General features: G+C 43.6%; 1 long non-coding RNA gene across 1 annotated transcript in view; it reads right to left on the reverse strand.

The window, feature by feature from the left end:
• The window catches only part of LOC126471553 (uncharacterized), a 380,606-nt gene extending 354,410 nt beyond the window's left edge, over nucleotides 1-26,196 (reverse strand). The window contains exon 1 of the long non-coding RNA XR_007586335.1: nucleotides 26,137-26,196. This is a non-coding gene — a long non-coding RNA (uncharacterized LOC126471553). The remainder of the gene's footprint in view (nucleotides 1-26,136) is intronic.
• Between the last annotated feature and the right edge of the window lie 306 nt (nucleotides 26,197-26,502).

The raw sequence follows: 26,502 nt of genomic DNA on the forward strand, positions 1-26,502 counted from the left end.
TGCATTTGACACATGTTGTTACGCTCACAAGGACGCCCAGAAGTTGTGCCAAGTTGGTAAACTTGCGGAGAAAAGGCTAAGATACACGAAACCCAAATATACCGAGGGGTCCAAAAAATATATCCACTGTTTAAAAGTCCGTAACTGGCAAACTAATTGACTGAGTTGTCTCATCTTGGGTAGTGTAGTAGTTTGTAGTTCCGACAATCGCCACACAAGCGTTGTATTGCGTTGTTTTGTTTTGTCAGATGACAGTCGCCAGATAGTCAGTGTTTTGTTCTTAGTTGCACCTAGTTACTCGAGTAAACATGGCTGGCGCAAGGCTGACGTTCGATGAAAGGAAGTCTGTTTTGAAGTGGTATTTTAAGTACGAAAACATTAATGAGGTTCAACGGCAATGGCGAAATGAGTATCAAACAAAGCCACCGACACGTTTAACGATTCGTCGCATTCGAGACAAATTTGAAGCCGAAGGCTGTGTTAAAGATGTACACAAACAACGATCTGGACGACCTGTATCAGTAAAAAGTCCAGCTAACTGCCGTCGTGTGTTACAACAATTCACTCACTCACTGCAGAAGTCTGTGAGACAGTGTGCCCGCGAAACTAGAGTGAGTCGCTCAAACGTTCGGCGAATTTTGTAGACAGCAAAGTAGAAGTGCTACATCCCACGACTGCTACACGCAATGAACCAGGACGACCCAGATCGTAGAATGGAGTACTGCAAGTGGTTTACTAACATGGTGCGCAACGATGAAGAGTTTGCAGAGATGATTGTGTGGTCTGATGAGGCACATTTCAAACTCAGTGGTACAGAAAATCGCCAGAATTGCATCTACTGGGCCGCCGAAAATCCGAACGTTCATGTAGATAAAGCCGTGAGTTTGTCAGGACTAAATGTGTGGTGTGGGTTGTCTTACCGGGGCTTGATTGGGCCATTCTTCTTTGACGGCACAGTGACCGGTGAGGTGTACCTTCAGAAGCTTCAGACATCCATTTCACCTGTCATCCGAGACTTGTATGGAGACGGAAGAGTTTACTTTCAACAAGATGGTGCCCCAGCCCACTACCAAAATCGTGTTACGGCGTATCTCGACAAAATCTACCAGGAAGATGGACAGGCCGTAGAGGTGTTGTGGAGTATCCACCACGTTCCCCAGACCTAACTCGTCTGGACTTTTACCTGTGGGGAACACTAAAGAACGTCGTTTATCGACAAAAGCCACGCACATTAGATGAACTTCGAGAATCCACCGTACATTCATGTGCAAATATCCAACTGAACACGTTGCAGTCAGTAGTTCGTGCTGCAGTTCGGTGGCATCGTTTGTGTGTGGGTGTTAATGATGACCATTTCGAACACCTACAGTGATACCTTAAAGTTGGACTTTAAGCTACACTTTCACCAAAAATGAGACAACTCCGTCACGTCAAATAGTTTGCAAGTTATGGACTTTTAAACAGTGGATACATTTTTTGGACCCCTCTGTATCCATCGGTTGAAGGTATTTTGTTCCATCTGGTGGTCTCATCAATACAGAAACTGCAGTGACTTCTGCTCGGTGTTTTTATAATCTGAAGTTCCTCCTGGCGTCCTGACAGACAGATTTCTCGTCTTTCCACCTTTCCAAACGGCGACAGCTCGTTTCATACAGTGCTCTTCACAGCAGGCTTCATCGTAACTTACTTCCTCGTTTTTACATCCCTGACCCCTTGTAACACTGACCAATGAAGCTATTCAACAAATGTGATTGTGGTGAAAGGGCAGCCTCATTATCGACGCCGTCATCCTCACGTAAAGAAACATCGAACATCTGTTCGCATTTTGCTCTACATCTGTCTCGTCTTCATTCATGAAGTTGTCTATGATTCCTGCAACGAAAGCGAAAAGCATAAATAACAGCACAAATAAAGCCGCATACACTTTCGTTTGCTTCAGAAGTTAGTAGACCGCAGCATATGATGATGCTTGCCAGTCACGACTTTCGGGAGCTCTCGTTCTTTAAGGTTAAACGTTGCAATTTGACCGTCATGGCGTACAGCTCCTGCAGGTGCAGCACTATCGGTTGTTGGTATACCATCATTATGAACACAAACCTCTGACTTTATATTCCCACGTGCTATTCAACAGGATACGGAACGCTCAGCCTATAAATTTACGTCATTATGTACCTTCTATATATATGCTTCTGAATAAATGTGTATCCAGATGTATGGCAGTAATGGTTCAAATGGCTCTGAGCACTATGGGACTTAACAGCTGAGGTCATCAGTCCCCTAGAACTTAGAACTACTTAAACCTAACTAACCTAAGGACATCACACACATCCATGCCCGAGGCAGGATTCGAACCTGCGACAGTAGCAGTCGCGCGGTTCCGGACTGAAGCGCCTGGAACCGCTCGGCTACCACGGTCGGCCATGGCAGTAATACCCAAATCTGGTTCTTGTGCACTGTTCTTATGTTCTGTCTAGATGGTACTTAAAGACCTGAACAGATATTCCATTCTCTACCCGCAACTTTTGAAAACATTCTTACAGGTCATACAAAAGTTAGATACATAGCCACTGATATTACTGAATTGTAAATATTCCAAATGTGTGTACAAACGGCGCATTTTCGTTTCTTATTGTGTTACCACTAGGATTTTCATAGCACACTACCTCTGTGTATCCTGTGTTACGTTTTCGTCTTGTTTACTTGATTCGTTATATTGTGGGTGTAAAATTTATTTTATGTCATTATGTGTTCTTTGTTAAGCCTATGTAACTTCGTACTAGGGTGCGTCTCAGATCAATGCATACTCTGAATTGTCAAAACAAACTGCAGTATAACAGTTCCATTGTTGAGATGGTTGTTAAAGGACGTTGCGAAAGCCAATCAATTATCTAAAAAAAAAAAAAAAAAAAAGCTGTTTCTCACTCCACTGTATGGTACTTCGTGCTCGGATATTATGCAGTTACAGTGAGACGGAACGAGTGACAGACTACCGGTGAGAGCGAAATATAAAAACTGTACTCGTACATTCAGAAGGTCATAACTGCGTACTATCTGTACTATGGCCCAAATTTTCGAGCAGGATTGATTGCTGACGCTGATATCTTACAAGCGTGCTTTTTTCCATTAAAATATGAGGTCAAGTTGGTGATGTTTCATGACTCGGTTTCGCGTCAGCAGATATCGCAAGGCCATTCGGTTCATGCTTGCCTCATGGAAGAAGGTGTTCACGAGGTTGGCACAGAGTGCTCATGTATTATCGTCCTGAAGGATGAACTCATCACCACAATGTTGAGTTTAGGTCTGGAAAATAGGTTTGAGCACGCTGTCACAATACTGCACAGCCCTCAAATTACGATCAATAGTAATGAGAGCCGCAACACATATGTATACGATATCGGCTCAAAACATGGGTAACCCGCTATCTTTCTGAGCTCGTGGGACTACATGCCTGGGACGTACATTGGCACACGGCCGCCTCTACACAGTGCTGCGATGATCATCGGGCATCACACAAATCATGTGCTCCTCGATGAAGAGACTTCAAATGGTTCAAATGGTTCTAACAAGGGAACCTCTCCATCGCACCCCCCTCAGATTTAATTCTAAGTTGGCACAGTGGTTAGACCTTGAAAAACTGAACATAGATCAATCGAGAAAACAGGAAGAAGTTGTGTGGAACTATGAAAAAATAAGCAAAATATACAAACTGAGAAGTCCATGCGCTGCATAAGCATCATCAAGGACAAGGTGCGCTCAGGAGCGGCGTGGTCTTGTGGTTAGCGTGAGCAGAGGCGGAACGAGAGGTCCTTGGTTCAAGTCTTCCCTCGAGTGGAAATTTTAATTTTTGTTTTCAGTGTATGTCACAAACTCTTATGTTTTCATCACTTTTTTGGGAGTGATTATCACATCCACAAGAAAACCTAAATCGGGAAAGGTAGAAGAATCTTTTTACCCATTCGCCAAGTTTACAAGTTAGGTGGGTCGACAACATATTCCTGTCATGTGACGCATATGCCGTCACCAGTGTCGTATAGAATATATCAGACGTGTTTTCCTGTGGAAGAATCGGTTGACCTGTGACCTTGCGATCAAATGTTTTCGGTTCCCATTGAAGAGGCACGTTCTTTCGTCGACTAATCGCATGGTTTTGCGGTGCGGTCGCAAAACACAGACACTAAACTTATTAGAGTGAACAAAGACGTCAATGAACGGACAGATCATAGCTTTACTAAAATGAAGAAAGTAAACTTATCACTCGAGGGAAGACTTGAACCAAGAACCTCTCGTTCCGCAGCTGCTCACGCTAACCATGAGACCACGGCGCACCTATGCTCGCATTATCCTTGTTGTTGCTTATCTTGCGCATGGACTACTCAGTTTGTATATTTCGCTTATTTTTTCATAGTTCCACACAACTTCTTCCTGTTTTCTCGATTTATCTGTGTTCAGTTTTTCAAGGCCTATCCACTGTGCCAACTTATAACTAAATCTGAGGGGGGTGCGATGGGGAGGTTCCCTTGTAAGCACTATGGGACTTAACATCGGAGGTCATCAGTCCCCTAGAACTTAGAACTACTGAAACCTAACTAACCTAAGGACAGCACACACATCCATGCCCGAGGCAGGATTCGAACCTGCGACCGTAGCTGTCGCGCAGTTCCAGACTGAAGTGCCTAGAACCGTTCGGCCACCCCGGCCGGCGAAGAGACTTCGACACTGTTGACCCGGCTTTTATTGCAGTGTTCCCTTACCAACCTCCTTTGTGTAAAACGTTGCTGAGAGATTAGTACTGCTGTTCGTAATATGCGCCCCGTGGCAAACGGATCGTTCGGGACGATTTCGTGCAGTCTGGGTCGACGCAGCCCTCAAATTGTCTTCAAAAAGGCAGTGTGCAATTGTGGGGTATCCGAGAGCCGTAATTTGTATTCGGCGATCATCAGCAGGGGCTTTTGCCCTTTGGCGATCACTACCAGCCAGATTTTCAATACCTTCTGTCTCACGACAGCAGCTCCAGGTTTACGCCGCGGGCAACGTAGCGTGCTGGTAACCCCTCTCGCCGTAAAGTTACGATACGACAAAGGCCTAAGCTTCAAATTGTTCTGATGATCGACTCAACTGTGAACGCAAGCTGTTTTATCCCTTTGATAAGTGGAGACACAACCCGCTCTAATATTTTGAGCCGAGAATGCTGGTTTACTTTTAGCTTCATTACAGACGAGGCTGTATTCTAGGTAAGTATCAAGAAAGATGATTCCTAAGACAAAAGCAAAAATAATGCATGTCATGAGGATGCTGCGAAAGTTTTTTTGAGCAATTTATTAAAATTTACTGAAGAGTTTCAATGAAGTGAAAAGTACAACAGTCTTTTAGGAAGACAGTGACGCCTTGAAACCAGACAGTTTACGGGTTGCACATAATGGCAGACGCTGTGTTATGAATTGCTGCTATATTTTAACGTCATTTTTGGGAGTGAATTAAGGAGAGAGCCTGTTCCTATGAGGCAGAATCATTAAATCATCTGCCATCCCCAATTCCGTAATATCCTTGATAGCTGTAGCGGTGTCCATTAACAACACGATGTTTACTGATGTGGCGGATATACGGTTGTTTCGTTTATCTCTTTCTTTTCTTTCCCATCCTCATTCGCAGGAAAGTTAACAAAGAAACATGGCGTCGATTTTTTGTGATAGAAGTTACAGCTATGCCAACGCCTTTAAAGGGGGAATGGAATGATACATAAAATCGAATGGCAATTACAGTGACTCACCTAGAAAAGGAAGCTTCATTCTTTTCAGATTCGCTGTACTGAATTTCATATAATAAATTTATGTTAACAAGCAACGAATAATAACTACCACGATGAGTTTCTAGTAAGACTACTGCACCGTGGCTTGCCGTTAAGAGGCCGAAAACGTCATACAAGAAAAGATTCCGCCAGCGAAACTTTTGCTCGTTTTGTGCGGCACTTGCTTTACTCTGCAAGATCCTTTTCTTTGTAATCCAACAATCACACGAAATGCAAAAGATAGAAGCAGTTGTTACGTAGTTACACGTTCCTCGTTTACGTTGCATCAAGCGAGGTGGCGCAGTGGTTAGCACAATGGACTAGCATTCGGGAGGACGACGGTTCAAACCCGCGTCCGGCCATCTAAATTTATGTTTTCCGTGATTTCCCAATACCGATTCACGCAAATGCCGGCATGGTTCCTTTGAAAGGTCACGGCCGATTTCCTTCCCCATCCTTCCACACCACGAGCTTGTGCTCCGTCTCTAATGACCTCGTTCGACGGGACGCTAAACACTAATCTCTCCTCCTCCGTTTACGATGCCTTTTGCATCACATCACTCAGTCAACAAATTTAGCTAAAGATATAACGTCTTCTGTTCTTGGCGAATCTATGGGATGAAACCTGACAATCTCACAGCTAAAATTGCACATCGCCTCTCTTTCATCCACGATTGGCCGATTGCTAGACTGACGATCGAGTTACGTTTTGTCTCTGCTGCTCATAAAAGTACACAACTTTAGGTGATTTGATAACCGATAACGATAGTGTCACTGCGTTAGTGGAACTCCGTACCTCGTGAACCATGATTTAGTTATTAGGGCCCGCGACACATGGACTAACAAAATCCACGTATGAGATACAACCGCAGGGCTCTGCCAGCCTTGTCTTAAATTGCAATAAACACATCCTCACCTCTGTGTGATAGAAACTGTAAGCTACACTATGCGATCAAAAGTATTCGGACAGCCCCAAAAACATACGCTTTTCATATTAGATGCATTGTGCTGCCACATACTGCCAGATGCTCCATATCAGCAATCTCAGTAGTCATTAGACATCGTGGGAGAGCAGAATGGGGCGCTCCACGGAACTCACGGACTTTGAACGTAGTCAGATGATTAGGTGCCACTTGTGTCACACGACATTTAAATTTTATTTACTTTTGTCATAAGTCTGTACGCGAGATTTCCAAACTCATGCCAAACGAAACCTCACTTGGTGTAAGGAGCGTAAACATTGGCCGATTGAACAGTGGAAAAACGTAGTGTGGAGTGACGGGTCACAGTACATAATGTGGCGATCCGATGGCAGGATGTGGGTATGGCGAATGCCCGGTGAACGTCATCTGCAAGCGTGTATAGTGCCAACAGTAAAATTCGGAGGCGGTAGTGTTACGGTGTGGTCGTGTTTTTCATGGAGGAGGCTTGCATCCCTTGTTGTTTTGCGTGGCTCTATCACAGCACAGGCCTACACTGATGTTTTAAGCACCTTCTTGCTTCCCACTGTCGAAGAGCAATTCGGGGATGGCGATTGCTTCTCTCAACACGATCGAGCACCTGTTCACAATGCACGGCTTGTGGCTGAGTGGTTACACGACAATAACATCCCTGTAATGGACAGGCCTGCACAGAGTCCTGACCTGAATCCTATAGAACACCTTTGGAAAGTTTTGGAACGCCGACTTCGTGCCAGGCCTCACCGACCGACATCGATACCTCTTCTCAGTGCAGCACTCCGTGAAGAATGGGGTGCCATTCCCCAAGAAACATTCCAGCACCTGATTGAATGTATGCCTACGAGAATGTAAGCTGTCATGAAAGCTAAGGGTGGGCCAACACCACATTGAATTCCAGTATTACCGATGGAGGGCGCTACGAACTTTTAAGTTATTTTCAGCAAGGTGTCCGGATACTTTTGATAACATAGTGTATTTCAAGCAGTCTATTTACTCAATGGCTGCGGATAGTGCGAATTTATGAGACCCGCACATTTGGTTATAGTGATCTTCTGGTGGAGAATGGTTGCTTCCTCTCGCAAGCATATGATTGTGCCAAAGTTTCATCTTATCGTATGAGTGTCTGAGATGTGCACTTTTTCAACATAGTGTTGTCTTTGTTCTGTTTGCAAATGATAATGAAAATGAAATAAGGGAAATCCTCGTACAATATAGTATCGGCACAAAGCCTACAACTTTCGAATTGTACTATGGAGGTCGCTAAACTTAACATTCTATCCGTCTATCTGATCAGCATAGCCAGAATTTTGGGTCATCGCTCCTGGCGACACTGTCGCACAGTCCGGCTGTCAGGACAGGATGTGCCCGCGACAATCCCCCCCCCCCCCCCCCCCTTCTTGGTCAAATGTCGACTTTGAGAACCTATTCGCTCACCCGAATCAATAACCGTCTAATTGCGAACACGGTGCCACCACTCAAAGACCTCGGCCACCGTACGTAGTAGGAAAGTTAGTTGACAACAGAGTCACTAGAAACAGACTATAAACTCCAGTTGGACAAGGATAGGGGAGGAAGTCGCCCGTGCACTTTTCCCGTTACCGTCCTGGCACTCTACGGAAATGACGTACAGAAACCATGTACAACCTCATAATGGATCGGTGCGCGAGCATTTGCATCGCGATCCCTCAGGTATGTACAAAAGGGAAGGTAGAAGGTAACACTGTTAAACTCTAATGTGAACGTCTACGTTGTACTCACTAGAGACTCAGCTCAGTCTTGAACCAAGTAAACATAAAGACAGAAATAGGCGGTTGCTGTGTTCAAGCAACCCTCCAACATTCACCTAAAGTGATTAACAGAAAGCCGGCCTGTGTGGCCGAGAGGTTCTACGCGCTTCAGGCTGGAACCGCGCGACCGCTACTGTCGCAGGTTCGAATCCTGCCTCGGGCATGGATGTGTGTGATGTCCTTAGGTTAGTTAGGTTAAAGTAGTTCTAAGTTCTAGGGGACTGATGACCTCAGATGTTAAGTCCCATAGTGCTCAGAGCCATTTTTTGATTAACAGAAACCATGGAAAACACGATTCAGGGTGGGCTCAGGGTATTTGGAGCGCGTCTGCTGTGCAGAAAAAGATGGTTCAAATGGCTCTGAGCACTATGGGACCTAACATCTGTGGTCATCAGACCCCGAGAACTTAGAACTACTTAAACCTAACTAACCTAAGGACATTACACACATCCACGCCCGAGGCAGGATTCGAACCTGCGACCGTAGCAGTCGCGCGGTTCCGGACTGAGCGCCTAGAACCGCTCGGCCACCGTGGACGGCAGAAAAAGATGATTACAGCGGTTAAAATGAACCATTTCATTGTAAGATACTAACAAAATTACTTCCTAGTACAGACGTTAATTAAAGTAGTATAAGTCCGGGTTTTCATCCTTGACGATAGAAAATGCGTTTCTTTTTCTGTAAACTATACCAGTAACTTGCGTATTTTTCAACAAAATTCCCCGTTAAAATAGCAGTTAATGTCTTACGACAGAGATAACGGTAAAAAACGAAGGCATTCGTAACTAGTACTGTTAAGTTTGGAAATCGAATAGTATGCCGCAGTAAAAATAGGCTGCAGTAATTTCCAGATGATGTACGATTCCATTTCTAGTCTTATAGGGCGGAGCAGAGGCAAATTGTGCAGGCGCAATCGGTTTTCTGCCATTTTCCTTCATCTCTTCACCTGAAAGACTTGTTGGCTGTTTCAAGAAAAGAATGATTCCATCCTCTACGGTGGTCAGAAGTTTGTTACTAAAGCTACGTGGTATTCTGGAGAAAGCAAAAAAATTAAATATCATGAAGTAGGGTAGATTGGGGCGGAACGGCCTGCCTAACGTTCGGAGCAAATTCTGGAGTTCTCAATGATGAAAAAAATTTTTATAAAAATTAGAACCGTTTACTCAGACATTTTTTGAATAAAATTTGGAAACGAAGATAACATAAAATAATATTCTTCGTTTTTTATATCAATGACTCCTTTTTTTTCGATAACACACCTTACAAGCAATCTGGGCGTCATCGTCCTTAACATCTACGTCAGCGCACGAGTTACGAGCCCACTGCCTGTACTGCTTCCTGAAACTTAAGTCAGGATGGCGAACTAGATATCCAAGAACGTAATTTCTTCAGCCATTTTCGTTTCGTTGTGGGCGAGGGAATCCGTTCCGTTTTGCGAGCTGATACGCTAATCTGCGTAGTTAGTTCATAGTCTTACTAAAACATCGCTTTTGCAGATCCCTAATATATCTGATAAGTTCTAACTCTTGCTCCTTATTGAAAACGCACTGATATTTCCAGCATGTTTTGTCAGTTGCTTAAAGGGGATTGTCGCCTTTTTCATTTTTACGTATCGTTTGAAGGTAGTCAAAGGCACGAAAGATTGCTTCGATGCTTTTCACTGGGTCATCGTTTTAAAGCAGTCAAAGGCACGAAAGATTGCTTCGATGCTTTTCAGTGGGTCATCGTCTAATTAATTACTGATTCGACAGATTTTTCCACTTTTTCGTGGGCCAGATTTTTCTCTCCATTTTCCGTATATAATGAGGACCATCTGCAAATGAGGAAGGCAAACTACGAGGTAGAATCCCTCAAATGAAGATTAAAGTGCAACCGGGGAGGAAAGGACGATACCAGTAGACCATTCCGCCCCAAACGTTTATCTATTGAGAAAATTTTCATTAACTGCAGTAAACAATTTCTTTTTACAACCGCATTATATACAAAGATAGCTGAGAAGACACTGACTTAGAAGGACAAAACGTTGATTATGAAGACAAAAATATGACACAGTTACCTTAGATGGAAATGGTCCGGAAAGTTATTATAGAACAGCGAATCCGCTCACTTTTATGGGCACAGTACGCAACTCGCGGGCGACAACAGTTGCAACTTTACTAAATCATAACAGACATTGATTTATCAGTAAACTCTTCCGGGCTAAGTTGCCGTGGTCGATCTGTAGAACTTCTTCTCCCTGACGTTTCGTTCTCAACTACGGAGAACATCTTCCGAGGTGAGTCGACGACTGGCTGCTAGGAGCTGGGGCCGCCGCTTATATAGAGATCGTAGGGGGCGCCACCACACGTCACATGGCGTCGATGTGCAGCTATCTCTGGCTATCGTCTGTTCTCTCGATTGCAGGCAATCGATTGTCACGTGATTGATGCAACGTCGACCGCCATATCTTATCCAATTTTAATCCTTCTTCTTTACGATTAAAATTGTATTGATGTTTGTGGATTTCAATTGCCTCTCTATACATACGTGTATAATAGTGCGACGTCCTCGCTAGCACGCTTGTTTCATCAAATTTTATGTCGTGATCTCCATCCTTAAAAACATGTTCCGCTACTGCCGATTTGTCGATATGTCCCAAGCGACAGTTTCTTTTGTGCTCCGTCAACCGTGTATTGATGCTTCTTTTGGTAGTTCCTATGTAAACCCTGCCGCAACTACACGGAATTTTATATACCCCTGGGGTGGCTAGGGGGTGACGAGCATCTTTTGTTGATCTTAGGCATTCACTAATTTTCTTAGTAGGTCTAAAAATGGTCTCTACCTGAAACTTGGCTAGTACTTTTCCAATGCGATCCGTGATATTATGGATGAACGGAAGAAATACTTTTCCAGCTGATGGTCGTTGCTGTCTCCTATTTTTAGGCATTTTTCTATTTGGGTGAAGTGCTCGATTAATCTCGTTTTTTGTATAACCATTTTTCGCAAAGGCCATTCGTAAATGATTTAGTTCTTCTTGTAAGTAGCCTGGTTCACAAATATTATTGGCCCTATCCACTAGTGTTTTTATGACCCCCCTCTTTTGCCTAGGGTGGTGGTTTGAGTTCTTATGGAGGTAGCGATCGGTATGTGTACCTTTCCTGTAGACCTTATGGCCTAAGGTCCCATCCGCCCGTTTGATAACTGATACATCCAAGAAGTTAAGTTGTCCATTCTTCTCCTTCTCCATAGTAAATTTAATCTTTGGGTTGATGCTATTTAAGTGTACCAGAAAATCATTCAAGTCTTCTTCCTCATGATTCCATATTACAAAGGTATCATCCACATACCGATACCACTTCGAGGGGCTTTTTTTGGCCGACTGCAATGCTTGATGTTCAAAATATTCCATGAATAAATTCGCAATTGCGGGACTTAGGGGACTTCCCAGGGCTACCCCATCGATCTGTTCATAAAATTCACCATTATACTGAAAATAGGTTGAGGATAGACAGTGTTGGAACAAGGCTACTATATCAGTAGGGAACATATTGGCTATATGGGAGAGAGCTTCATCAACTGGAACCATCGTGAACAAAGACACTATATCAAAACTGACAAGTATGTCGGTCCTAATGACATACTTGTCAGTTTTGATATAGTGTCTTTGTTCACGATGGTTCCAGTTGATGAAGCTCTCTCCCATATAGCCAATATGTTCCCTACTGATATAGTAGCCTTGTTCCAACACTGTCTATCCTCAACCTATTTTCAGTATAATGGTGAATTTTATGAACAGATCGATGGGGTAGCCATGGGAAGTCCCCTAAGTCCCGCAATTGCGAATTTATTCATGGAATATTTTGAACATCAAGCATTGCAGTCGGCCAAAAAAAGCCCCTCGAAGTGGTATCGGTATGTGGATGATACCTTTGTAATATGGAATCATGAGGAAGAAGACTTGAATGATTTTCTGGTACACTTAAATAGCATCAACCCAAAGATTAAATTTACTATGGAGAAGGAGAAGAATGGACAACTTAACTTCTTGGATGTATCAGTTATCAAACGGGCGGATGGGACCTTAGGCCATAAGGTCTACAGGAAAGGTACACATACCGATCGCTACCTCCATAAGAACTCAAACCACCACCCTAGGCAAAAGAGGGGGGTCATAAAAACACTAGTGGATAGGGCCAATAATATTTGTGAACCAGGCTACTTACAAGAAGAACTAAATCATTTACGAATGGCCTTTGCGAAAAATGGTTATACAAAAAACGAGATTAATCGAGCACTTCACCCAAATAGAAAAATGCCTAAAAATAGGAGACAGCAACGACCATCAGCTGGAAAAGTATTTCTTCCGTTCATCCATAATATCACGGATCGCATTGGAAAAGTACTAGCCAAGTTTCAGGTAGAGACCATTTTTAGACCTACTAAGAAAATTAGTGAATGCCTAAGATCAACAAAAGATGCTCGTCACCCCCTAGCCACCCCAGGGGTATATAAAATTCCGTGTAGTTGCGGCAGGGTTTACATAGGAACTACCAAAAGAAGCATCAATACACGGTTGACGGAGCACAAAAGAAACTGTCGCTTGGGACATATCGACAAATCGGCAGTAGCGGAACATGTTTTTAAGGATGGAGATCACGACATAAAATTTGATGAAACAAGCGTGCTAGCGAGGACGTCGCACTATTATACACGTATGTATAGAGAGGCAATTGAAATCCACAAACATCAATACAATTTTAATCGTAAAGAAGAAGGATTAAAATTGGATAAGATATGGCGGTCGACGTTGCATCAATCACGTGACAATCGATTGCCTGCAATCGAGAGAACAGACGATAGCCAGAGATAGCTGCACATCGACGCCATGTGACGTGTGGTGGCGCCCCCTACGATCTCTATATAAGCGGCGGCCCCAGCTCCTAGCAGCCAGTCGTCGACTCACCTCGGAAGATGTTCTCCGTAGTTGAGAACGAAACGTCAGGGAGAAGAAGTTCTACAGATCGACCACGGCAACTTAGCCCGGAAGAGTTTACTGATAAAGACGCCGGCCGTGAAAGCCTACATGGAATGAGACATTGATTTGTTAATCACTTGTAGTCCGAGCGCACTCTAGTGCCTCTAGACGAAATTAGACGACCATGATCGTTCTTCCCCGGTAGTCCATTCCACCCCGGTCACCCCTACTGCTTATCCTTCTACAGGTTCTTTCTTTCTTTCTTTCTTTCTTTCTTTCTTTTCTCCTCCTCCTTCTTCTTCTTCATCATCTTCTCTCAGTTCGATAACAGCTGATACCTAGGACAAATTTCTAGCGTCTGACGAGGTCATTGTCATCTTGACGTCAACTGTTAATTAAGTAAGAAATGAGACATTTATTGCACAGTAACAGGAACTAAGTTCAGTAGACAAAGTATTTGTCACCCCCTTAAGAGAGCACTCAGGACGCTCAGGACTGCTGTAAATGGCGTCGCAATGGCTCCCTCCACCGCTGGCCTAATTCATTATAGTTATCCGGAATGTACGTTGAAGCGCCAAAGAAACTGGTATAGGCATACGTATTCAAATACAGAGATATGTAAACAGGCAGAATACTGCGCTCCGGTCGGCAACGCTTATATAAGACAAAAAGTGTCTAGCTCTGTTGTTACATCGGTTACTGCTGCTGCAATGGCAGGTTATCAAGATTTAAGTGAGTTTGAACTTGGTGTTATAGTCGGGGCAGGAGCGATGGGACACAGCACCTCCGAGGTAGCGATGAAGTGAGGATTTTCCCGTAAGACCATGTCACGAGGGTACCGTGAATATCACGAATCCGGTAAAACATCTAATCTCCGACATCGCTGTGGCAGGAAAAAATATCCTGCTAGAACGAGACCAATGACGACAGAAGAGAATCGTTCAACGTGACAGAAGTGCAACCCTTCCGCAAATAGCTGCAGATTTCAGTGCTGTCCGCCCCAGTAGCTGAGTGGTCAGCGTGACGGATTGCCGTCCTCTGGGCCCGGGTTCGATTCCCGGCTGGGTCGGAGATTTTCTCCGCTCAGGGACTGGGTGTTGTGTTGTGTTCATCATCATTTCATCCCCATCCGGCGTGCAGGTCGCCCAATGTGGCGCCGAATGTAATAAGACCTGCGATATGGCGGCCGGACCTGCCCCGCGAGGGGCCTCCCGGCCAATGACGCCAAACGCTCATTTCCATTTCCATTTCAGTGCTGGGCCATCAACAAGAAAAGCGTGCGAACAATTCAACGAAACGTCATCGATATGGGCTTTCGGAGCCGAAGGCCCACTCGTGTACCCTTAATGACTGCACGACACTAAGCTTTACGCCTCCTACTGGGCTCGCCAACACCGACATTGGACTGTTGATGACTGGAAACATGTTGCCTGGCCGGTCGAGTCTCGTTTCAAACAGTATCGAGCGTATGGACGTGTACTGGAATGGAGACAACCTCATGAATCCATGGACCCTGCATGTCAGCAGGAGACTGCTCAAGCTATTGGAGGCTCTGTGATGGTGTGGGGTGTGTTCAGTTGGAGTGATATGGGACCCCTGACAGTCTAGATACGACTCTGACAGGTGACACGTACGTGAGCATCCTGTCTGATCACCTGCATCCATTCATGTCCATTGTGCATTCCGATGGACTTGGACAATTCCAGCAGGACAATGCTACACCCCAAACGTCCAAAATTGCTACAGAGTCTCACACTCTTCTGAGTTTAAACACTTCCGCTGGCCTCTAAACTTCCCAGAGAAAAACATTATTGAGCACATCTGGGATGCCTTGCAACGTGCTGTTCAGAAGAGATCTCCACCCTCTCTTTCTCTTACGGATGTATGGACAGTCCTGCAGAATTCAGGTGTCAATTCCCTGCAGCACTACTTCAGACATTAGTCGAGTCCATGCCTCGTCGTGCTGCGGCATTTCTGCGTGCTCACATGAGCCCTACACGATAGTAGACAGGTGTACCAGTTTCTTTGGCTCTTCAGTGTGTGTGCCCGCCAGTTCTATGGATTCAGCGCAGTAGGGCTGGTCGACGTGGAGATGTGACGGATAGACGGAAAGGAGCAATCATGTTTGGACGTGCCCCTGTGAAGTTTTGGTTCAAATGGCTCTGAGCACTATGGGACTCAACTGCTGAGGTCATTAGTCCCCTAGAACTTAGAACTAGTTAAACCTAACTAACCTAAGGACATCACAAACATCCATGCCCGAGGCAGGAGTCGAACCTGCGACCGTAGCGGTCTTGCGGTTCCAGACTGCAGCGCCTTTAACCGCACGGCCACTTCGGCCGGCCTGTGAAGTTTTCCAATTTGATGGTGATCAACGCGGTCTGTACAACGCGTCTACAAGGAACGGTGTATCACGTGTAGCCATATAAGTCGCCTTAAGAAGTGTGGTCGTCAAAAGAACGTCACCAACAAAGACCGGAGACAAGTGTCATACCTTATTACTGTCAATCGATTGCGCACCCGACAGAAATCCTGCTGGTACGGAACGCAGAGCCTGAGCATCCAGCTCCCGGTCGACTAGGGTGCCTCGCAGAAGGGCACGACCCACAGCGACACATAAACCCTGTCGTTTCGTAACACAGGATAGAGGGAATACAGGAGGTTACAGGTCAGTCTCCAATTTCCGAGCGTTTACGAGAAACTGCAGGAAGACAAACGTCCACTGAAGGTAGGCTGATTGTATGGAGCTAAACACTGTCGCAAGGCACCAACGAGTAGAGCGAGTTTTCAGAGTCGAAGACTCGATAGGATGCTTGCAGCAGAGAATTAAAGGATACTCAGGGGTCTGATTAACACTATTTAGTTGCGATCGATCTAACTACTACACTCAAGGATAATTTTCAACATTAGAAGAAGCAAAGGGTGCAACTGATTTCACAACGGAAGTCAGTGTCTGAGCCCGTGGGGTGAGCACTAACAGAAGCAGCGAACACTAGCAGCATTTTACGTACAAACTTTGAGAACAGCACTCCACGCGAGAAAGCAGACTTTTCGGAGCTTACAGAGGCTGGCAAGGAGCGACACGGAGTTGGTATCCCATTGACCTGACTGATAACTCCGTCTGAATACAAAAACGTGAGTTTTTAAAGGATTGTGGTGGCATAATATGTCTCTTTTCCTATATTTGTCACAATATGTCTCCTTTCCTATATTTGGCCCAACAATACACAGGCACTTTACAGGCTTCAGCCAATCATACGAGTGGCTCTACACCTCCAGGGCGCTTCTGTCCAACCACTTTGAGTCCTCCCCTTCTACTACTCGGTAGGTGGGGATGTATCTGGACTTTACATTAACAAACTCCAAGTTTTGTAGCAACAGCGATCAGCTGAAAGCTAAATGTCAGTGCCCTTCCTCTTATGACCAGCAACAACAGTGTTTTACGATAATTGGCCCCGCCCGGAGGCCTTTCATGAGTGGGAACCACTGGTGTAGCACTCTGACCAATGTAAACCCACATACGTTGCAGTCCTCAGGAGCAGGTATCAAGCTTGCTGCATCTGCTAAGACGTGGCCATTTGTGACCATCTTCTACTGTGTGCCTCCTAGGCGGTAAATGGAGTTCCAGTTGATTCTCTGAGCAAAAACTTCTCCCCTAGATCAGCTGCTCATGGCGTCTGCAATTCGCAGGGCCTTACCGTTACTGTTGACGTCCGAGAACCTAACCGCTACCACTTTTGCCTGCACTCTGGATTTTGTCTCTCATTGCCTATTTTGGAGTGCCCTTGTTGACTTCCAGCAGCCTTAAGCTTAACAATGTACAGGTTATTACATCGTGAATATGTGACAATCTGCGTGTCTTCAGAGGCATTTACTGTGAGCCGAAGGGTTTCGGTTTTGCCTCTTTTCAAATGATGCAAGGCGTCGAGGTACTGACGGCCCAACGAGACCTACAACCAGGACGTAGCCCAGGCCGGATCACTTTAGGGGTGCTTTCCATACCATGACTTGGGCCCTCTCATTCAGGATACCACAAACATGAACCGGAATGTTTATTTCAACATTTTCGATCACGAGGAGTTGCCGTTTCTTATAAATCTTAATAGGTGTAGGACGTCAAACGGGCTGACTTGGAGCAGGAGAGGCACCAGAGGACATTTTAATTTACACTGTCTATACGTTTACAAGTAAATTCATAAAACTTTGTCAGCATTGTCAGCATGACCAGGAAGCATTCAGGATTCACACTCGTAGCAGCGGAAGTTCAAAAACATAACAAAATAATTTTTTTACATGTGAAATTGCATCATTTTTTCACTTACTATTGGCTGCATTTGTTGCTATAGGTACACTTTTCTTCATAAGTAAGAGAGACTGTTCGATGAATTTTGCACAGCATACAAAACATACTTACAGGTGTCTGGAACTCAAGAATCTATTTAATTTCAGAAAAAATGAATGAGCTGTTACGTTTCAAACTTTATGTTTAGAAAAAAAATCAAATTTTGTAGTTAATTATCTCAATTTTTGCCACAGTTTTTAATAGATTTGGAAGATTCCAGAGTTTCGTACACCTGTAAGTATGGTTTGTATGCTGTGCAAAATTCATCAAAGAATCTCCCTTACTTGTGAAGAAAAATGTACCTATAGCAACAAATGCAGCCAACAGTAAGTGAAAAAATGATGAAATTTCATATCTAAAAAAAAATTATTTTGTTATGTTTTTGCACTTCCACTGCTATTAGTGTGAATCCTGAATCCTTCCTGGTCATGCTGACAAAGTTTTATGAATTTATTTGTAAAAGTATAGACAGTAGAAAATAAAATGTCCTGTGGCGCCTCTCCTGCTCCAAGTCGGCCCATTTGACGTCCTACCCCCCTTAATGGCGAGTATGCTGTGGACTCTCATCCTCCAAGATAACATCAGCCGTGTTGACAGTGTTATACGCATTTATTCCTGGCTTGACGAACACTCAGCCACGCTATCTCACTGACCCTTTAAGTTATCCAGTCTGAATCTTATAGAAAATGTCTGCGATTATTTGCAACAGCGGGTGAAATATAGCAATCAACATCCCCGCAATTCTGTATACCTACACGATCTTGTCATCAACGAGCGGCTTCAACTGAACGCCAGTAGAGGCCATTTTCCAGGCCAGGGGCAGTGTTACACGGTAAATGGATCATGTCTCTAAATTTTTATCTGTCATGCTTACAACTGTGTGTTACACCAATATATCTGCTACGCAACCAAATACGCAGCCGTGATATTTAGTGCAGTCTATAGAGGCCTATATCTCTAACATCGATCTGTTGCAGAATTTTAGAACATGTTTTTTGCTCGCGTATCATGTCGTTTCTGGAAACCCAGAATCTACTCTGTAGGAATCAACATGGATTCCGGAAACAGCGATCGTATCTCTAACATCGATCTGTTGTAGAATTTTAGAATATGTTTTTTGCTCTCGTATCATGTCGTTTCTGGAAACCCAGAATCTGCTCTGTAGGAATCAACATGGATTCCGGAAACAGCGATCGTGTGAGACCCAACTCGCTTTATTTGTTCATGAGACCCAGAAAATATTAGATACAGGCTGCCAGGAAGATGCCATTTTCCTTGACTTCCGGAAGGCGTTCGAAACAGTTCCGCACTGTCGCCTGATAAACAAAGTAAGAGCCTACGGAATATCAGACCAGCTGTGTGGCTGGATTGAAAAGTTTTTAGCAAATAGAACATAGCATGTTGTTCTCAATGGAGAGACGTCTACAGACGTCAAAGTAACCTCTGGCGTGCCACAGGGGAGTGTCATGGGACCATTGCTTTTCACAATATATATAAATGACCTAGTAGATAGTGTCGGAAGTACCATGCGCCTTTTCGCGGATGATACTGTGGTATACAGAGAAGTTGCAGCATTTGAAAATTGCAGCGAAATGCAGGAAGATCTGCAGCGGATAGGCAGTTGGTGCAGGGAGTGGCAACTGACCCTTAACATAGGCAAATGTAATGTATTGCGAATACATAGAAAGAAGGATCCTTTATTGTATGATTATATGACAGCGGAACAAACACTGGTAGCAGCTACTTCTGTAAAATATCTGGGAGTATGTGTACGGAACGATTTGAAGTGATGATCATATACAAATAATTGTTGGTAAGGCGGGTGCCAGGTTGAGATTCATTGGGAGAGTCCTTAGAAAATGTAGTCCATCAACAAAGGAGGTGGCTTACAAAATACTCGTTCGACCTATACTTGAGTATTGCTCATCAGTGTGGGATCCGTACCAGGTCGGGCTGACAGAGGAGATAGAGAAGATCCAAATAAGAGCGGCGCGTTTCGTTACAGGGTTATTTGATAAGCGTGATAGCGTTACGGAGATGTTTAGCAAACTCAAGTGGCAGACTCTGCAAGAGAGGCGCTCTGCATCGCGGTGTAGCTTGCTGACCAGGTTTCGAGAGGGTGTGTTTCTGGATGAGATATCGAATATATTGCTTCCCCCTACTTATACCTCCCGAGGAGATCACGAATGTAAAATTAGAGAGATTGGAGCGCGCACGGAGGCTTTCCGGCAGTCGTTCTTCCCGCGAACCATACGCGACTGGAACAGGAAAGGGAGATAATGACAGTGGCACGTAAAGTGCCCTCCGCCACACACCGTTGGGTGGCTTATGGAGTATAAATGTAGATGTAGATATAGGGATAAAGTCGCAAAATTACGACGTTCTGCCGAACAATGTGGCGTACATTTGAGAAAAGATAAATTCAAAGATCTTTCCTTCGATATGATCGCGTTAGAATGCTTTCATCGTCCATCTCATATAACATCGTTACCAAAGAGACGTCAGAGTCAATCGTCTCTTCCTTCACGACCCGCACATCGACTTCAGTTCGCAGTATGAAGCATTAAGTATACAAAGTATCCTTCACTGTGTCTGTTAATTCGTTTTCGGCGAATGCCTCTTTGAAATTCGTATTACCGTAGTGTTCTATAGGAACCTCTCGTAGGTTAGAAGGAGCGTCAAGTGGAAAAGCTCTCGGCGTCTCCACCGTTGGGTGAATGCGATGTCGCCTCGGTGCCATCTTTCGAGTAAGTGGAATGAGTAAGGTCTGGTGATGGCGTTAATGGGCGTGCACATTTCCTCCTAGTACTGCGAAATAATTAATGCGAGAACCGGCGCCAAACTTCGTGGGCTGGTGGTCGTATACCTGCCGACTTACCTGCGAGATAAAAACGAACGAACTGCACTGCCAGAGAAGGAGGGAGAGAAGTTTCGATTAGCATTTACAGGAACAAAATTTATTTTGTACATCAGCAGAGCCAATAGATCCACAATAAAACGTCCTTCTTAAAATTACTGGCTCCAGTTCGTATTCTTCGGGATAAAAATTGACGTTTTGTATAAGGAAAAGAATAACATACATACTTCAGCAATAAAATTGATTGTAGTGCTATTAAGCCCAAGAACAGTCTATTGAACGCTAGAACAGTAATCCGGGATGGAAAAAATCTATCAATCGATTCGTCGTGTGGTCCTGGTTCATATTTTGTGTCATCGCGACTAAATGATCCAAGCTTGCGTAATTAAAAAATACTGAATAATATACGAAATCTTCTCGTCCAGTTCGTTACCGTACTTGCTGTCTATCAAGGAATCTCACGTGTACCTGCCATGCCGGCAGTGCACAGGGAGAGACAAAACCAATTAATGTCAAGCTTCGCAGCTTCTCTCAGTCACCCATGACAAAAGTCACATCCTGTTCTAAATCTTCATTCTATGCCGTTTGAGTTTGTCGACACAGACTTCAAAAGACGAGAGTTAATTAAAGTGATTAAATCTTGTTTCGTAGAGAAGCGATTAATTCCGTGATAACATCTCTTATTTCCTTGTAGTGTCACTGCCTTACTGAAACAATTACAAGAAGGATTTACCGTAAAAAGGTTTTTCTTTGCTTTTTTGTCCTTTTTTCATTGCTGTCGGGTCTCATATTCCAACACGATGATCATTTGCAAATTTCTCACCTTATTTCGCAAACTTTCATTTGACGTATCCAGATACGATGACAAACGTGTGCCACTTTGTGACACACATTTTGTATCCCATCTTATTCGTAGCGAACATGAAATAAGCTTCACAGCATCTTCTGTAGGTAATCCGTGAGAGTCCAATATCACCCTTTCCAGAAATATGGTGATCCCCGTTCCTTGGTCTGTATAAGGACTTCCAGCAACGATGCACTGAAACGTGGCACGTAACTACACTTTTCCTCAATGGGCTTAAAGGAGAATTTTCGGTGAATACTAAAAGATAAAAACCGTTGGAACTGATTCGTTGTGCGAAGGAGAGGTGGATCGTCGATATCGAGGTCTTGGTAGCAGAATAAATTTGATATAACTGTAAAACCAAGGGTTGGAGTCTGAAGTTTCCTCGACAGCGTGGTCCTTATCAAACAGGTCTTATGCTTAGACCGAACAAAGATGGTGAAGGAAATGGGTTGTGACACCGATTAAGAAATCATTTCAGCATTCGTCTCAAAAGATTTGGGAAACCACGGGAAACTTAAATTATGATGTTTGGATGATGATTTTAATCCCACTTTTCCCGAATCTTTTGATTTAATCCATTATCAAATATAAAGAGAAGTCAAATCAAAGAGAGTCTGATGGACGAAAGTACGTAAATTGCTTGGATTTTAAAAATTAGTCGCCATAACTGTTAGTACATTTAACCTACTGTGAGACAAGTCGGTTAATGCCTTCATGGAAGAATGTTTGCGTTTTCCTACGGAACCACGATTGTATCAAGTTGCGCACCTCTATGCAGACCGACGGACACGAATGTCTTTCTCCAGGGCACCAAAAATATGGAAATCCCACGGGGAGAGATCGTGACTGTATGATGGATGTGTAAGGGCTTCCCAGCGAAACTTCTGCAGTGTACTCGAAACAAGATGGCTGTTTCAACTACTCTGCAGAAGTTTCGCTAAGAAGCCCTGCCGGCCGGAGTGGCCGTGCGTTTCTAGGCGCTACAGTCTGGAACCGCGTGACTGCTACGGTCGCAGGTTCGAATCCTGCCTCGGGCATGGATGTGTGTGATGTCCTTAGGTTAGTTAGATTTAAGTAGTTCTAAGTTCTAGGGGACTGATGACCACAGCAGTTAAGTCCCATAGTGCTCAGAACCATTTGAACCATTTTTTTGAACCATTTTGAAGAAGCCCTGATAGTTCTCCATCCAGTCGCGGTCTTTCTCCATACTATTCCTGTATTTTTGGAACCTTGAAGATAGACATTCGTGGCCGTCAATATGGTTCAAATGGCTCTGAGCACTATGGGACTACACATCTGAGGTCATCAGTCCCCTAGAACTTTGTTGTTGTTGTGGTCTTCAGTCCTGAGACTGGTTTGATGCAGCTCTCCATGCTACTCTATCCTGTGCAAGCTTCTTCATCTCCCAGTACCTACTGCAACCTACATCCTTCTGAATCTTAGAACTACTTAAACCTAACTAACCTAAGGACATCACACACATCCATGCCCAAGGCAGGATTCGAACCTGTGACCGTAGCGGTCGCGCGGTTCCAGACTGTAGCGCCTAGAATCGCTCGGTCGTGGCCGTCGATTTGCTTCGCACGAACAGGTGCTCACCTAGGTACAGTCTTGATTCCGTAGGCAATCGCAAACATTTTTCCACGAAGGCATCGACCGTCTTGCCTCACAGACAGTTATAGCGATTACTTTTCAAATAATAAACAGATTATTTACTTTATTTCATCTGTCTCGTTCTGATTTGACTGTCCATTATAGAGCCCTGTTGCATTCTCAATGATTTCATCAGTTAATAGTAGACGTATATAAATTTCCACAGAGCATCGCATGTACAATAGTGTTTATAGGTTCTAAGGTCCAGTATTTTTTACCAACATCTCGTTACTTCTCAGAGTGCTATTTGTAAATAGTGCTTTGCACCGCAGTGTCCGCGACTAGTAAAACACTGTCGTTCAACTCAATCTTCTCACAGATATTCGAATTTCTATGGCAGTTTGTATTGGGTAGAGTTTGTGCCTGGAGGTTAGTTTCCGGTATTGTATACTACTTTTGTAGCTATGAGAATGTGTTTTGTGCAGTGTTTGCAAATATTACGAGTTCTACATGTTTAAGTGCTGCATAATGTAGTTAAATTATTGGAGGATACTGTTAATTCTTCAGATACAGAGTTTTATGGAGAATAAAATTCAGTATATTTTAAAAACTAGTTACGCAACATAAGGACGGTTAAGTAATACTTCCTCAGTCGCACACCATCGTCTATCTGGGAGCGGAAGGTCTTCGACAATGTGAAACGTGATTTTTGCAAGTGAACCAAGTTCCTTTACTGTCCTATCAATTTTCCCTGTCTTGAAAATGGAAATTTGTGGTAGTTTCCAATAGCATCTATATCAGAATGATTTTAACTTTTAACTTTCGTTTGATAAGTCTTCTTAATTTGATTGCACTTGCTGATTATTGGTGCGTTGTAGAGTAATAATGTAACACACAGACTATCAAAAACAGTGCTGACAAGATTTTCTCGATTGTAACATTTTTAACTATGAACAGAATATTTGCTCCTGGATACATGAACATGTTCTGCATTGGAACAGTTTTTCACATTTATAAAAACTTTCTTTTTCGGATGCAATTTTTGTAATTTCGGAAAAATACTACAGTACACATAAAGCAAATGATATCATTTCAAAATGGAAAGACGAAGGTCTGACAACACTCTCCCCCTATTATCATGACGCGGAAGTGCCGTATCATTGAATCCTGCCGCAGAAGAAAAAGAAAAAGCAATTATTACAGCAAATGTTCTTTTACCAACGTCAGCATCATTTAGTCCTGATATAGAAATAGAGGAAAACATAATTATAGCAATAAGTGTTCTTTTTCAAATAATTGAGTTAATGAATAGATAAGCCATAAAATCTGTAGGCGACTCAGATTTCGGGGGTGGGGGGAGGGAATTAGAGGGACTTTGAATTAACCTTAATTTGCCTCGATACTTAAATACAGAGAACTACTATATCCACGAAAATTAGTACCTCTAGAGGTGAGCAGAGAGAGTACCTAGCGGCTGCGCTTCCTCTCCCTCAAACATCCACAAACGTGACAGTTTCAATCAGAGCGAAGAATCAGTGAAAGTAATTAGCAAAAAAACCAATTAAGTTTCTTTGCCTAACTTTTCTAGCTTACACCGATTTAAAACTTGTTTACAGAACTGGAAAGTGTAATGCTGCCTGTCCTGGCTATAATATTACTCACACTACGCATGTTATGAAATCATAAGATGACAGATTCGTCGAGATTGTGGAGGAAGAATCTCCGGAAGGAAGAATACTACCAGGACGCACGAGAATGAGAGTTTTAGATAATGTGGGAAAGGGCGTCACATTTTTGTAAGTTTTTCATTGGAGAGGACATTGTAAAAAATGACAAATTTTGGAAAATAGTGTTAAATCATAAAAACAATACACAGTTATAAATAGTAACTATGTGTCACAAGACTTCATAATCTACTATGTACGCACGATTCTTATTACCAAGATGTTACTAATGAACACAATTAGCACAAAGCTCCATGGAAACGAGAATTGTGCCCTTCGTACATTCAACAAGATCTCCGCTGTTTCGAGGTAGTGTCAAGTTCTAAGCGTAGACTAAGTAAAAGACAGCGCTGGTGGTTTCTCTTCAGTGCGCACTCTGAAATGGAAATTTGGTTTACAGAACAGCTTTCTTTTATATCTTCCTCAGTTGGCATCAACTACCGTCCGCCGCTGTTTTTTTAAGTCATACAATATACTCATACAAACTTGCGCAACTACTGGAAAATAATGTATCTTCTCCCTTTGTAAGTAAAATATTTGAAGTTTCACTGCTGAAAAATTTTAATTTCAATTTATCTCATTTTGTTACTCATCACACGTAAACAAATACTCATTGTTAACAGGGTATAATGATAATGTTAACAACAATAATAATGATGTTAATTAGTAAAGAATAGTAAATGTCCAACATAAGACTTGACAATGAACTACGTGTGCACAATTCTTATTGCTCGTATTTTTGTAGTGAGAACAATGAAGACGAAACTCCGTGGAAACATCAACAATTGTGCTCTCAGTGCATTCAACAAGATCTCGTAGATTTCGAGTGTGTCACGTTCCAAACAAAGATAAAATTAAAGGCACAACTGATAGCTTTTTCTTTTAGTACGCGAATTGAAATCGGAGTTTAATTTACAGAACAGCTTCATTTCCTGTCTTCCACAGTTGGTGTACATTCTTGTACGTCGCTCTTTTTCTAGGTCATGCAATACACACAAGGACTCGTTCAAGTACTCGAAATTAATCTAATTCCTCTTTTATAAGTGCGATAATTGAAGACCCGCGGTTTGAAAACTTCTAGTTCTAATCAGCTAAATTTGTTACTCTTTGCACGTAAACAATAGGCATTGTTACGCATGTAGCAGGTTGTCGACAGTAAGGAGAACACGTGTCGTCAGAAAGAAATAAAATCATAAATTAACTGAATGGTGGTGCAGAAAAGGGACTGAGCCAGCGACCGGAGGGGCTGGCGTGTCGAGACGCGGCGACGGCAGCGACGCGTGCTTACCTGCGGAGAGCGTGGCGTGCTAGCGTGGCGCTCGGCCGGCGTCGTCCCCGCGACTGACTGCGGCCGCGCCGCGCAATCGATGTGCTGCACTAGCGCCGAGCGCGAGCGCCGGCTACCGCGCTGATTCATACCAGCCCCCTACTCCCCACATTTGTTCTCCCTCACTCGCCCAATCTCTCGTCGTACAACAACGCCGTACGTGCGCACTTTTCTCAAAAACTTTCGGCGCGTCAAACAGCTGACGAGAGAATGCAGGCTCCGCGGACGATGGCGCTCGTTTGTAAAAGGAATAAATACGCTACTGGCCATTAAAATTGCCACACTAAGAACAAATGCAGACGATAAACGGGTATTCATTGGACAAAT

The sequence above is a fragment of the Schistocerca serialis genome, chromosome 3 (genome assembly GCF_023864345.2).
Source record: "Schistocerca serialis cubense isolate TAMUIC-IGC-003099 chromosome 3, iqSchSeri2.2, whole genome shotgun sequence".
NCBI lineage: Eukaryota > Metazoa > Arthropoda > Insecta > Orthoptera > Acrididae > Schistocerca > Schistocerca serialis.